This window comes from Phyllobates terribilis, unplaced genomic scaffold (assembly GCF_046119375.1).
Source record: "Phyllobates terribilis strain yellow unplaced genomic scaffold, ASM4611937v1 Scaffold_1__5_contigs__length_1240528914, whole genome shotgun sequence".
NCBI classification, from domain to species: domain Eukaryota; kingdom Metazoa; phylum Chordata; class Amphibia; order Anura; family Dendrobatidae; genus Phyllobates; species Phyllobates terribilis.
Window position 1 is genome coordinate 128,868,193 of NW_027362761.1, and position 12,410 is coordinate 128,880,602.

Here is a 12,410-nt window from a genome sequence, read left to right on the forward strand (position 1 = left end):
ACATGGCCGTCCACCTAAACTGAGAGCACTAATTAGAGAAGCAGCCAAGAGGCCCATAGTTACTCTGGAGTGGCTGCAGAGATCCTCAGTTCAAGTGGGAGAATACTCCACAAATCTGACCTTTATGCGAGCGTGACAAGAAAATAGCCATTTTTTGAAAACAAGCCATAAGAAGCCCTGTTTGCAGTTTGCAAAAAGCCATGTAGGGGGACACAGCTAGCATGTGAAAGAAGGTTCTCTGGTCAGATGAGACTAAAGTAGAACTTTTTGCACTAAAAGCAAAATGCTATGTGTGGTGGAAAACTAACACTGTACATCTCCCTGAAAACATCACCCACCATCAAACATGGCAGCATCATACTGTGGGCCTGCTTTTCTTTAGCAGAAACAAGGAAGCTGGACAGAATTCATGGGAAGATGGATGGAGCTAAATACAGGGCAATCTTTGAGGAAAACCTAATAGAGGCTGCAAAAGAATGGCCAAGTCATAGTCCAGACCTAAATCCCATTGAGAATTTCTGGCAAGACTTTAAAATTGCTGTTCACAGACGCTCTCCATCCAATCAGCGTGCAAAGAAGAATGGGCAAATATTTCAGCATCTAGATGTGCAAAGCTGGTAGAGAAGATATACCCTAAAAGACTTGTAGCAGCTATTGGTACCACAAATTATTGACTGAATATTGGGGGGCTGAATACAAATGCATGTCATTTTCAGATTTCTATTTTTAAAATAATTAGAAAACCATGTATCATTTCCTTTACACTTCACAAATACTTTCTACTTTGTGTTGATATCACATAAAATCCAAATAAAATACATTAAAGTTTGTGGGTGTAATGTGAATAATATGAGAAAGTTCATGTGGAATGAATACTTTTTCAAGGCACTGTAGATGGTCCACATAATAATCCATGGAGTCCATTCGGCTTCCATTTGCATCAGTTAGCAAATGCGTCCCTTTTGGACATGAAATCCATTTGTCTAGAATGTTCTAAAGGAAGTGTGTACGTAGTCTAAAAGTGTTATCACCATATTGTTACTGAACACAATCCAATGTACCAAAAACAGTATTACCAAAAATACCACTATTTAAGAGGAAATTAATACCAACATGCTATGACCACATAATACCACTATATAGTGACAGACAAATGCCACCATACTGATCAATACCAAACACAACTCTATAAAGACCTATAGTATATTACCATCAATAGTCCAATATAAAAGACAAATAATACTACCATATTTATCATTAACCAAAACTACTGTACAAACACTGAAATTACCACCAAATGTGACCATATAATAATAGATATTAGTTCTACACCTGTGCTTCCTCAGACCATTTATGTGTATAGTGCAGGGGTGGGCAATTCATTTTCCTGAAGGCGCACAGGAGAGACTGTGACTGTTCTGGAAGGCCGAACCAATAGGCTGAAATTAATTCTGCTCAATATTAATATTAACATATTCATTATAATTATTTGCTATTAATATTAATTGTATCACTTAATATTGAGCAGAATAAAGTATGCTGATATCCCCCTATATACCATATGAGCTCACACACAGCCCCCCTATATGCCATATGAGTCCACACACAGCCCCCTATATGCTGTAAGAGCCCCCACATAGCCCCCTAAATATAGTATGAGCCCCCACATAGCCCCTGTATACAGTATGAGCCCCCACATTGCCTCCTATATATAGTATGAGCCCCCACATAGCCCCCTATATATAGTATGAGCCCCCACATAGCCCCCTATATACAGTATGAGCCCCCACATTGCCTCCTATATATAGCATGAGCCACCACATTGCCTCCTCTATACTGTATGAGCCACCACATAACCGCCTATATACTGTATGAGCCCCCACATAGCCTCTCTATATACATTTCTAAAAAAAAATATCTGTGACCAATATAGTCTCCCTTCTTTTTTAAAACAGCCTTAAGCCTTCCATCTATGGAGTATGTCAGTTTCTTAATCTGTTGACCATTAACTTTTTGGGCAGCACCAACCACAGAATCCCAGACACTGTTCAACGAGGTGTACTGTTTTCCTTCACCATAAATCTCCCGTTTAAGGGCTCACACTCATCAGCATACATAAAATCAGTCCGAAGTTGTTCCTGAAAAGTAGGACAAGTGCCATAAGAGTGTCATGCGAGTAAAATGTGATTTTTCTCACCTAGCATTTGTATGACATCCTTATGCCATGGGGTGGGTCCCCTGGAGCTCCTATTTAGGTAATATAGGTGTATTTATTGATTTGCACAGCTATATCTTGCTTTCTGGCACACTTCTGCCTTCTTACACTATGTGCCATACTGTGTTGTGGGGCACTATTGTATTTGCATGTATTTGGCTCTTTATAGGTGTATGTACATTGTATAGAAGTATGTATAGATCCTCTAAATGAATATGTAACTAGGATAATATAATATAAAAATTATTAGCACTTTAAAAATTATCTGTGCCCAGGGATTGTCCACCAATGTTTTCCAATGGTGTATCTCACTTTTCTATGTGTTTTTAATATGATGTATATTTATTCTTTTAATAAAATTCACTGATTAATTTTAGTATATTGTCCTTGTGTATAAAGTGTTCTTTTTTGGTTTATTTATAAGTTGTGGTTTATGGCCTTAATTTATTTGGGGTTCATTTTTAGTGTATTTACCCTGTTGACTGTTTGCAACAAAACTTTTGATGGTTCTGTGATGATGCCCCAATATCTAAGCACTTTCAAGAGTGCTGCGTCCCTCTATAAGACTTTTTTGGCCTATATTCCCTGAAGAAAACAATCTGCCTAATAATTATGCACTCCATGATAAAGGGTGATGATATCCTTAGGCAGATGCATACCTAAAGGGGACAGGTGGGGCATCTGCCCTAGGCGCAGCCAGCAGGGAGTCGCTGTCGGGCCACATTATGCGGCTGTCCGAGGTGTCTCCCCAGTGGCTGCATTTTTCCGCCCCCGGACTGGAAGTCAGCCGTTCTCTGAGCCGGCTGTCATACTGACAGCCAGCTCAGAAAAGGTGCAGTGCACCGGCTCCCAGTGATCAATTGTACTAGTGTCTTTAAGACACAAGCACAATTGAAGCCCTGACCATCGGGTCAGGGCGATGTCAGCATCGTGATCAGATCATGTGATCACGCTGCTGACGTCACTCCCGGCGCTGCAGAGGCACAAATGACATTGGTGGTAAGTGCTCCAGTGGAGCTGAAGACACCAAAGAATTTATTGATTTATTGTAATGGAGGTGGGAAGATTTGAGGACACAGTTTGGGGAGCGAGGAAGAGATGGATGCTGACACAATACAGGAGAGATGGGGGAGAAGCGGGAGAAATTTGAGGACACAGTGTGAGGAACAAGGGGGAGATGGGGGCATGTATGAGGAAACAGCATGAGGGGGCGTAGGTGCAATCACAGTATGGTGAGTGGGGGATAACTGTGGACACAGTATGTGGGGTGAGGGGGGGTGTACATGGACACAGAATGGAAAGGATGGATGCGGACACAGTATGGGGAGTGAAGGGGGAAATGTATGCAGACACAATATGGTGAGTGGGGGATGGATGCAGACACAGTATAAGGAGTAAGGGAGAGGATGGGTGCAGACACAGTATAGTGAGTGGAGGGATGAGTGCAGACACAGTATGGTAAGTGAGGGGATGGGTGCAGACAGTATAAGGAGCAAGGGGGGAATGAATGTGGACACAGAATGGAGAGTGTGGTAGGGGATGGGGCAGACACAGTATGGTGAGTGGGGGAATGGGTGCAGACACAGTATGGAGAGAGAGGGGATTGGTGCAGACACAGTATGGTAAGTGGGGGGATGGTTGCGGACACAGAATGTGGAGCAAGGGGGGTAATGTATGGGGACACAGTCTGAGGATTGAGGGGAAGAATGTATGCCAGAAGAATGACACAGTATGGGGAGCGAGGGTGATGGAATGGGTACAGACACAGTATGGGGAGTCGGGAGATGTGTGAGGAGGTAGTATGGAGAGCAAGGGGTAAATATGTGAGGAAACAATATGGTTAACAGGTGGGGTGTAAGAGGAGGCAGTTTGAGGAGAGAGGGGGAAATGTGTGAGGAGACTATACAGGGGAATAGTTTGAGGTGAAAGTATGCGAGGAGACGAGTGTGAGTGAGCACAGAATAGAGACTGAGTAGTGTAGGGGGGTAATATTGGGGGCAGGAGGGAACAGTATACCAAGGAGGGGGAGTGTGATGAAGGGTCACAGTATAGAAAATGGGCCCTAAATGGGGGATAGTGTGAGAGAACATTGTGAAGAGGGGGCCCAGTATGGAAAGGAGGGAGCAGTGTGCAGAGCATGTACCAAAAGAGGGACAGTGTGTGGGTCATATTTTGTGCAGGGAATATAGTGAGGGGCAATTAATTTATTCAGGGCCGCAATGTAGGGCAGATATTTTTATTCAGGAGTATTACAATAACACTGCTGTTTTTAAGGGTATCGTGTGGGGATGTGCTGCACAAAACCGGAGAAGATGGAAGTGTGCAGAGATGGGCTGTGGCTGTGAAAAGTCATCATGGCATCTGGATAAGATGAAGAAAAGAAAGAGAATGACTCCATTCAGAGACAACTTCATCTATAAGGTACCTGGATGTAAATGTTTTTTCTGATACTGACTAATTCTCATCAGTACTGTGGTGCCTGTATGGTCCGCAGTCTAATAAGGACTGATAGCAACAACTCCCAGTATGTACTTATCATTGTTAAGCGCATACTGGAAGTTGTAGATTCATGCGATACAAATGTATATGGGTCTGACCTGACATTCCAATTGATGTCCCATGTACTGATGGTTGTCCTGGTGATGTATTCCTGTACTGATGAGGGTTTTGATGCTGTTTTTCTGTACTGATGGTGGCTACATGGATGCATTTCTGTACTGCTGGTGGTTCTGATGATGAATTTCTGCACTGCTAGCAGTTCTGATGATGAATTTATTTACTGCTGGTGGTTCTGGTGATGTATTTCTATACTGATGATAGTTCTAGTGATGCTTTTCTGTACCGCTGGTGGTTCTGGTGATAGATTCTTATGCTGTTATTGATTCTGATCCTGTACACATGTAACAATCCATAACTTGTAAGATTACGTGATATTTGGCTATCTTGATAAAGTGTTGGGCTGTCTGACAATTTAAGGGTTACTATGTTTTTATTTATGTTATAAGCATTAAAGGGGTTGTCCAAGTTTGTGATGAGTCCGCAGTCATTCTATGTGACTGCATGCTACTGAATTTTCACAGCATGGACAGCATGCTGTCAGGATTCTCTGGTGCCAGCAGTGAGAGTGGGAGGTCACAAAACCGCAAGTATGTGATTTGCAAGGTCACGTGCCAACTAGACATGCGTGGCCTCACACAATGAAAATGAATTGAGAGAGGCCAGACACGTCTAGTCAGTATGTGACCTGAAGTATACAAATCGCGTACTTGTTCTCACATGACCATCGACTCTAGCCACCGGCAAGGGAAAATCCTAAAAGTGTGTAGTGCAGGTGCCATGAGAATTCACAGCCCTGCAATCATCTAGGGTGACATCAGACTTTCATCACAAACCTGGACAAGCTCTTTAATTATAAAATGAAGCATTGTAGCATGCCAATCCTAACAACGTGAAATATACTCACTGTCGAGATTCAACTCTGCTTGCTGGTTCCAGTAGTCATCACATGGCCACTTCACTCACAGGCGATTTACATACTTATGGTCACGTGACAACTATCTTTTCTTCCTGCTTCTCTCAGCTTTTCATTGAACATTGAGAAAATTAGGAAGAGCGGCTAGTTGGCACATGACTGTGTGAAAATTGAAAATGTGCTTGGTGGGGGGGGTGCCAATCTGGAAAACCTAGATACACCACCGCCTTATGACACAACCTCCCTCATTACACAAATTCACATCACCTGATATAAGGATATGGTCAAAATAATCACTTGCCAAATAATTGTGCACAGTGAAGTAATGACGCCAACTCATGCATCTTTAGAGTAATGCAGCTCCCTGTGCCTTTTTATTCTAATGCCCAATGAAGGTAGTGGAATCATCATGCCACCTGATGTGCTCTGCATATACAAACCTGAAGTAACCTGTATGGCTATTTGTTATGCCACATTTCTTAACAGTATCCATGTCCTGAGGACGTGTATACTCTTTAGAGTGCTTTGGGCTGATGTGGCCCATTGCCGGATCGTCCCATTTGGTGTTTGCCAGTATTGCCAGATGTCCAGTCTGGGTCTGGTTGAACCTGTGCAGCTACATATTGGCCTAAAAGGTAAGGGGTTCCACTTCCACCTCAAAAGTATAAGTTGTTGAATGAGCGCAAATTCAATTTCCACAAGGGAGCTGAATAAAGTATAACATAAAAAAAACAGTTTTTTTTAATATAAAATAAAAAATTTAAAATTTAAAATCTCTATAAACATTTAATATCATTGTGTCCATAAAAGTGCGGTCTATCTAATCATGAAATTAATTAACCCACATGGAAAAATGCATTAAAAAGAGAAAGAAGATCAAGACTCCAGAATTGCATTTTTACTGTTTTCACACCTCCCTAAAAAATTGTAATAAAAAGTGATCAAAACATTATGTATTTCCCAAATTGGTACCCATAAAACCATCAGTTCACCACACAAAAATCAATCTTTCACACAGTTCCATTGATGAAAAAATGAAAACGTTACTGGTCTTGGAAAATGGTTACACAAACCAAAATCATTTTTCAAAAATTTCTGATTTAAAATTAAAAAAAAAAATCTAATTTATGAGGTCAGATAAGATACAGGTCTGTTGTAGCTCCATCATATTGCCTGATAGAGAATTGTGATCTTCCACTCCACAGAACACGTTTCCATTGTTCCAGAGTCCAATGGTGGCAGCTTTACACCACTGCATTTGAGGCATTGCATTGTCTTTTGTGATGTAAAGCATGCATGCTGCTGCTAGGCCATGGAAATCCATGCCATAATGAAGCTCCTAGCACATAGTTTTTGTGCTCATGTTAATGTTAGAGGAGGTTTAGACTCTGCAGTTATCAATTCAGCATTTCACTGGCGACTTTTATGCATTATGTTTCTCAGCCGTTGGCATCCATAATTTGTAGCTTTAAGTTTTATGTAACATTGTTCCTGAATTGCTATGGTTTCTAAATGCTTCTACTTTTTAATAATCTCAGTCACTGTTGATCGTGGGAAGAAAGCAAGGAAGAAACTTCATGTTATGTCAGTGGTGACATCCTATTAAAGTATCATGCTAGGGACAGCACGGGGGCTCAGTGGGTAGCACTACAGCTTTGCAGCGCTCGGGTCTTGGGTTTAAATCCCACCAAGGACAACATCCGCAAGGAGTTTGTATGTTCTCCCCGTGTTTGTGTGAGTTTCCTCCAGGTACCCCAGTTTCCTCCCACACTCAAAAGACATACTGATAGGGAAATTAGATTGTGAACCCCAATGGAGACAGTGTCCATAATGTCTGTAAAGCGTGAATTAATGGTGCTGTATAAGTGAATAAAATAAATAAATGCACAAATTCTGTGAGCTCTTTAGAAAAGCCTTTCATTCATTAATGTTTGTAAGGGCCAGTGTTGGATTTTATACATCTGTGGCAATGGGACTGGGAAAAAAAATCATTGGTTAAAAGTTGTGCCCCAATACTTTTGTCTATATAGTACGCGCGCACACACACACACATATATGTATTTTGTTCTTACATTATATATATATATATATATTTACGGTACTGTACAAAAGTGTTTAGGCAGGTATGGAAAAGATGGTGCGAAGTAAGAAAGCTTTCAGAAAGATAAGGATTAATAGTTTATTTTTATCAATTAACAAAATGTAAATTGAATGAACAATAGTGAGATCGAAATCAAATCAATATTTGGTAAAACCACCATTTGCCTTCAAAACAGCAACAAAGCATCAATGCTCCTAGATACACTTGCACAAAGGATTGAAAGGAATTTGCCATGGAGGCTGTAATAAATATCTTGGAGAACTAACCACAGATCTTCTATGGATGTAGGCTTGTGCAAATATTTCATCTGTTCATGTAGTCCCACATAATGTTGCGATCAGGGCACTGTGGATAGAAATGAGTGAACCATTCAAGGTTCGATTCGGTTCCGATCGACGAATTTCTAAATGTTCGCCAAACAGTTTGTCAAACATATCCGAACGCCATTGGATTAAATGGGAGGCAAAACCAAACACATAGACAACACCTTCAAAGGGGCCCAAAAACTGCCAAAACAGCTCAAATTAGGGGAAGACACCAGGAAAAGTGGCATCAATTGACCCAGAGCACAAATAGTATAATTATTTATTATTATAGCGCCATTTATTCCATGGCACTTTACATGTGAAAAGGAGTATACATAGCAAACAACAATTACAATAATCTTGAACAAAAATGAGTCACTGACTGGTAATGGAGGAAAGAGGACCGTGCCATGAGGGCTCCCAATGTACAAGGGATGGGTTAGGATACAGTAGGTGAGGGTAGAGCTGGTCGTGCAGCAGTATGGTGGAGCAAGGCTTACTGCAGGTTGTACGCTTGTCGGAAGAGGTAAGTCTTCAGGTTCCTTTTAAAGGTTTCCATGGCAGATGAGGTCTGATATGTTGGGGAAAAGAGTTCCAAAGTAGGGGAGATGCATGGGACACATCTTGTATGTGATTGTGGGAAGAGGAGAAAAGAGGGGAGTAGAGAAAGATATTTTGTGAGGATTGAGGGTTGCCTGCAGGTAAGTACCGGAAGACTAGGTCACAGATGTATGGAGGAGACAGGTTTTGAATAGCTTTGTATGCCATGGTTAGGGTTTTGAACTGGAGTCTCTGGGCAACGGGGAGCCAGTGCAGGGATTGACAGAGGGGAGAAGCCAGAGAATAGTGAGGTGACAGGTGGATCAGTCGGCCAGCACAGTTTAGGATAGATTTGAGGGGTGTGAGAGTGTTAGAAGGAAGACCACAGAGCAGAAGGTTGCAGTAGTCGAGGCGGGAGATGATGAGGACGTGCACTAGTTGGAGTCGGCAGGAAGTGGAAAGGGCTTGGATCTCAGGTTTGAAGGAGAGATCAGAATCAAGCTTGTGAGACTGGGGAGAGTGGGCAGCCATTGACTTTGATGGATAGGTCAGTTGGGGGGGGTTGAATGAGATGGTGGAAAGATGATGAATTTGGTTTTATCCATGTTAAGTTTTAGAAATTTAGCATAGAAGAAAGATGAAATAGCAGACAGACATTGTGGGACTCTGGTTAGTAAGGAGGTGACAGCAGGTCCAGAGAGGTAGATCTGTGTGTCATCAGCATAGAAGTGATACTGAAAGCCGTGAGACTCTATGAGCTGTCCCTGGCTGAAGGTATAGATGGAGAAGAGCAGGGGTCCTTGAACTGAACCTTGGGGGACACCGACAGATAAGGGGTGAGATGAGGAGGTGGGGTGTGAGTGGGAGACACTGAATGTCCTGACTGTTAGGTATGAGGAAATCCAAGATAGGGCCAAGTCTGTGATGCCAAGAGATCAGAGAGTCTGTAGTAAGAGGGAATGGTCCACTGTGTTGAGGGCAGATGCCAGGTCCAGGAGGAAGAGAACATACTAGTGTCGCTTGGATTTGGCGGTTAGTAGGTCATTGGTGACTTTAGTCAGGGCAGTTTCAGTGGAAGCCAGATTGTAAGCGGTCAAAGACAGAGTAGGAGGAGAGGCGGGAGGACAGTTCAAAATGGACGTGTTGTTCCAGTAGTTTTAAGGTATAGGGGAGAAATGATATGGGGCGATAACTAGACACAGAGGACGGGTCAAAGTAGGGCTTTTTGAGGATCAGTGTGATCGAGGTATGTTTGAAGCATGAAGGGAAGACATCAGTTCTAAGTGACAGGTTGAAGAGGTGGGTTAGGGTTGGGATTAAAAATGTGGTAAGGTTTGGTATGATGTGGGATGGGATTGTGTCCAGTTCATAGGTGGTGAGATGTGATTTGGAGAGTAAAGAGGAAAGTTAATCTTCCATGATGGCGGAGAAGCTGGTTTTGGAGGAGGAGAGTTGAGTAGTTATGAGGAAGGGCTGTGGGGACTTTAGGCTAAAGCTTTGCCTTATGTTGTCAATCTTCTGCTTGAAGAATGAGGCAAAGTCTTCAGCTGAGATGAGAGGAGAGAGAGGGGGAGCTGGGGTACGGAGGAGAGAATTGAAAGTACTGAATAGCTGTTTGGGGTTGTGAGACAGGAATGATATGAGAGATCAGAAATAGGGAAATAGGTTTGTTTTGCTGCAGTGAGTAATAGCATTTTGACAACTTCTGTTACTGGACGGGCTACTCGACTCCCTTTCTTTGACAGCCGTACAGCGGTACGCCTTGTAGATGAGGGGCAGAAAGATCATGTGCTCCGGTGGATAGCAAGCACTGCATCAGTCCTCCTCCTTTTCCTTCACCTTAACATCACACACAGTACAGTCCTCAGAGGTGGCACCCCAATTACCCTTGTTTCCCCCTGCGCCACAACTCTCCAACCACCCAATTGACTGTGATGAACGACAGATGGGTGAGTCTGCAGAGCTGTTCACACATTCTATGCCATGGGCATCAGAGGTCTACTCCAAAGATTCACAGATTCAAGAGGAGGAAAGCATCTGCACCGATGCCCAAAATGTTTTTCACTTTAAAATCTTGACGGCGCTCCCGTGGATGAATTGTAGGGATCTTCATGTAATTTGAAAATAGACCACCTTGATCAATCTCTCAGGTTTTTTAAAAAAGTGTTTTTTATTTTCATATAAAATGGGTTATTAAAAACATAATATCATAAGGATTGTATCGCACAACGCGTTTCTGATTAAAAAAGCCTTCATCAGGTGCATATAAAAGATTACGTCTCGCAGACTTTTTATCCCCAAATGTTCTTAGTGGGGAGTGGATTTCCTCCACAGGCTTCCATCACATTCCTCATTGTGATCAGCTGTTATGAAAAGAAAATTCTATTTTTTCCAAAGTGCTGCAGCTACACTGTGTGCCGGCTATTAAGGAGAATGAAGTCACTGCTCCCCACGCACACAGTCCCGACGTGGGGAGCAGTGATTATTCCCGCAGCTGATCTCACCTTGTGAGGGCACATGGCAGTGACGTCATGCATACCAGAATGAGGGGTGCCATGCATACCAGGATGGAGGGGTGCCATGCGTATCAGGATGGAGGGGTGCCATGCGTACCAGGATGAGGGGTGCCATACGTACCAGGATGAGGTGTGCCATGCATTCCAGGATGGAGGGGTGCCATGCATACTAAGATGGGGATGAGGGGTGCCATGCATACCAGGATGGGGATCAGGGGTGCCATGCATACCAGGATGGGGATCAGGAGTGCCATGCATACCAGGATGGAGGGGTGACATGCATACCAGGATGGAGGGGTGCCATGCATACTAAGATGGGGATGAGGGGTGCCATGCATACCAGGATGGGGATGGGGGCCACGTATAACAGGAAGGGGGGGCATATATAGCAGGATGGGGGATATTAACAGAATTGGGGGACATTACCCCTCTAACAGTGTCAGCAGCAGACCCCCTCCCTCATTACAGTGCATCATGACCACATTTTTTGCTTACATTTTTTTTCTATTTTCCTCCTTTAAAACCTAGGTGTATCTTATGGTCCGATGCGTCTTATTGTCCGAAAAATACGGTACCTGTAAAGAGTAGATCGATTAGATATTTTCTCTGCCAAGATTAAATATGTGTCCATATTTCTAAAGATTCCCCATGTATTGGGAATAATCAGCCCCCTAGCCTCTAAATGTTTCTAACTTTTGATATTACTCCCATTATTATTTCTGCTGAGGTGATCCCCCTTCTTGTGATCAAAAACGGAATGATGCGGGGGGTCGCGAAACCATGAGGACACGCGCGCGGACATGATCGTGATCCATAGAAAACCGAGTTCAGCAATGTTTATGAAAATAAAACAACACTTTTTTTTTAAAAATCTGAGAGAATCATCAAGGTGGTTTATTTTCAAATTACATGAAGATCCCTAGGATTCATCCACAGGAGCGCCGTCAAGATTTTTCATCTTCTGTTGTCCGTGGTTGGCGGGAGGGGGCGGAGGAAGCAAGGTTGAGTGTTACCCCTCCACCAATACACCATGGCCTTGGACCTCATGGAAGCACCTGTCGTCACTGCATTCTTGGTCTTCTATCCTTTGGATTACGATATCGGAGAGAAGAAGACACAGGACAGGATGATTGTGTCTAAACATACTCTAAACTTTATTACAAAACACAGGGCTAATATACACCCTGAAGGCAGGAAACGGATTTGCCATATATGGTTCGATTATACAGTTTAGCTGAACAAGCGAAAAAAGCTAGTCTCT

The 12,410-nt window shown here is 42.9% G+C and overlaps 1 protein-coding gene across 5 annotated transcripts in view; it reads left to right on the forward strand.

Moving 5' to 3' along the window:
- The window catches only part of TEK (TEK receptor tyrosine kinase), a 194,271-nt gene that overhangs the window by 101,528 nt on the left and 80,333 nt on the right, over window positions 1-12,410 (forward strand). The window contains exon 1 of one of the 5 annotated variants that reach the window (XM_073667315.1): window positions 4,508-4,636. The exons of the other annotated variants lie outside the window; for them this stretch is intronic. The gene's annotated coding sequence lies outside the window, so the exon portion shown is untranslated. Of the gene's footprint in view, window positions 1-4,507; window positions 4,637-12,410 lie in introns of those variants that run through there. 5 annotated transcript variants of the gene reach the window in all.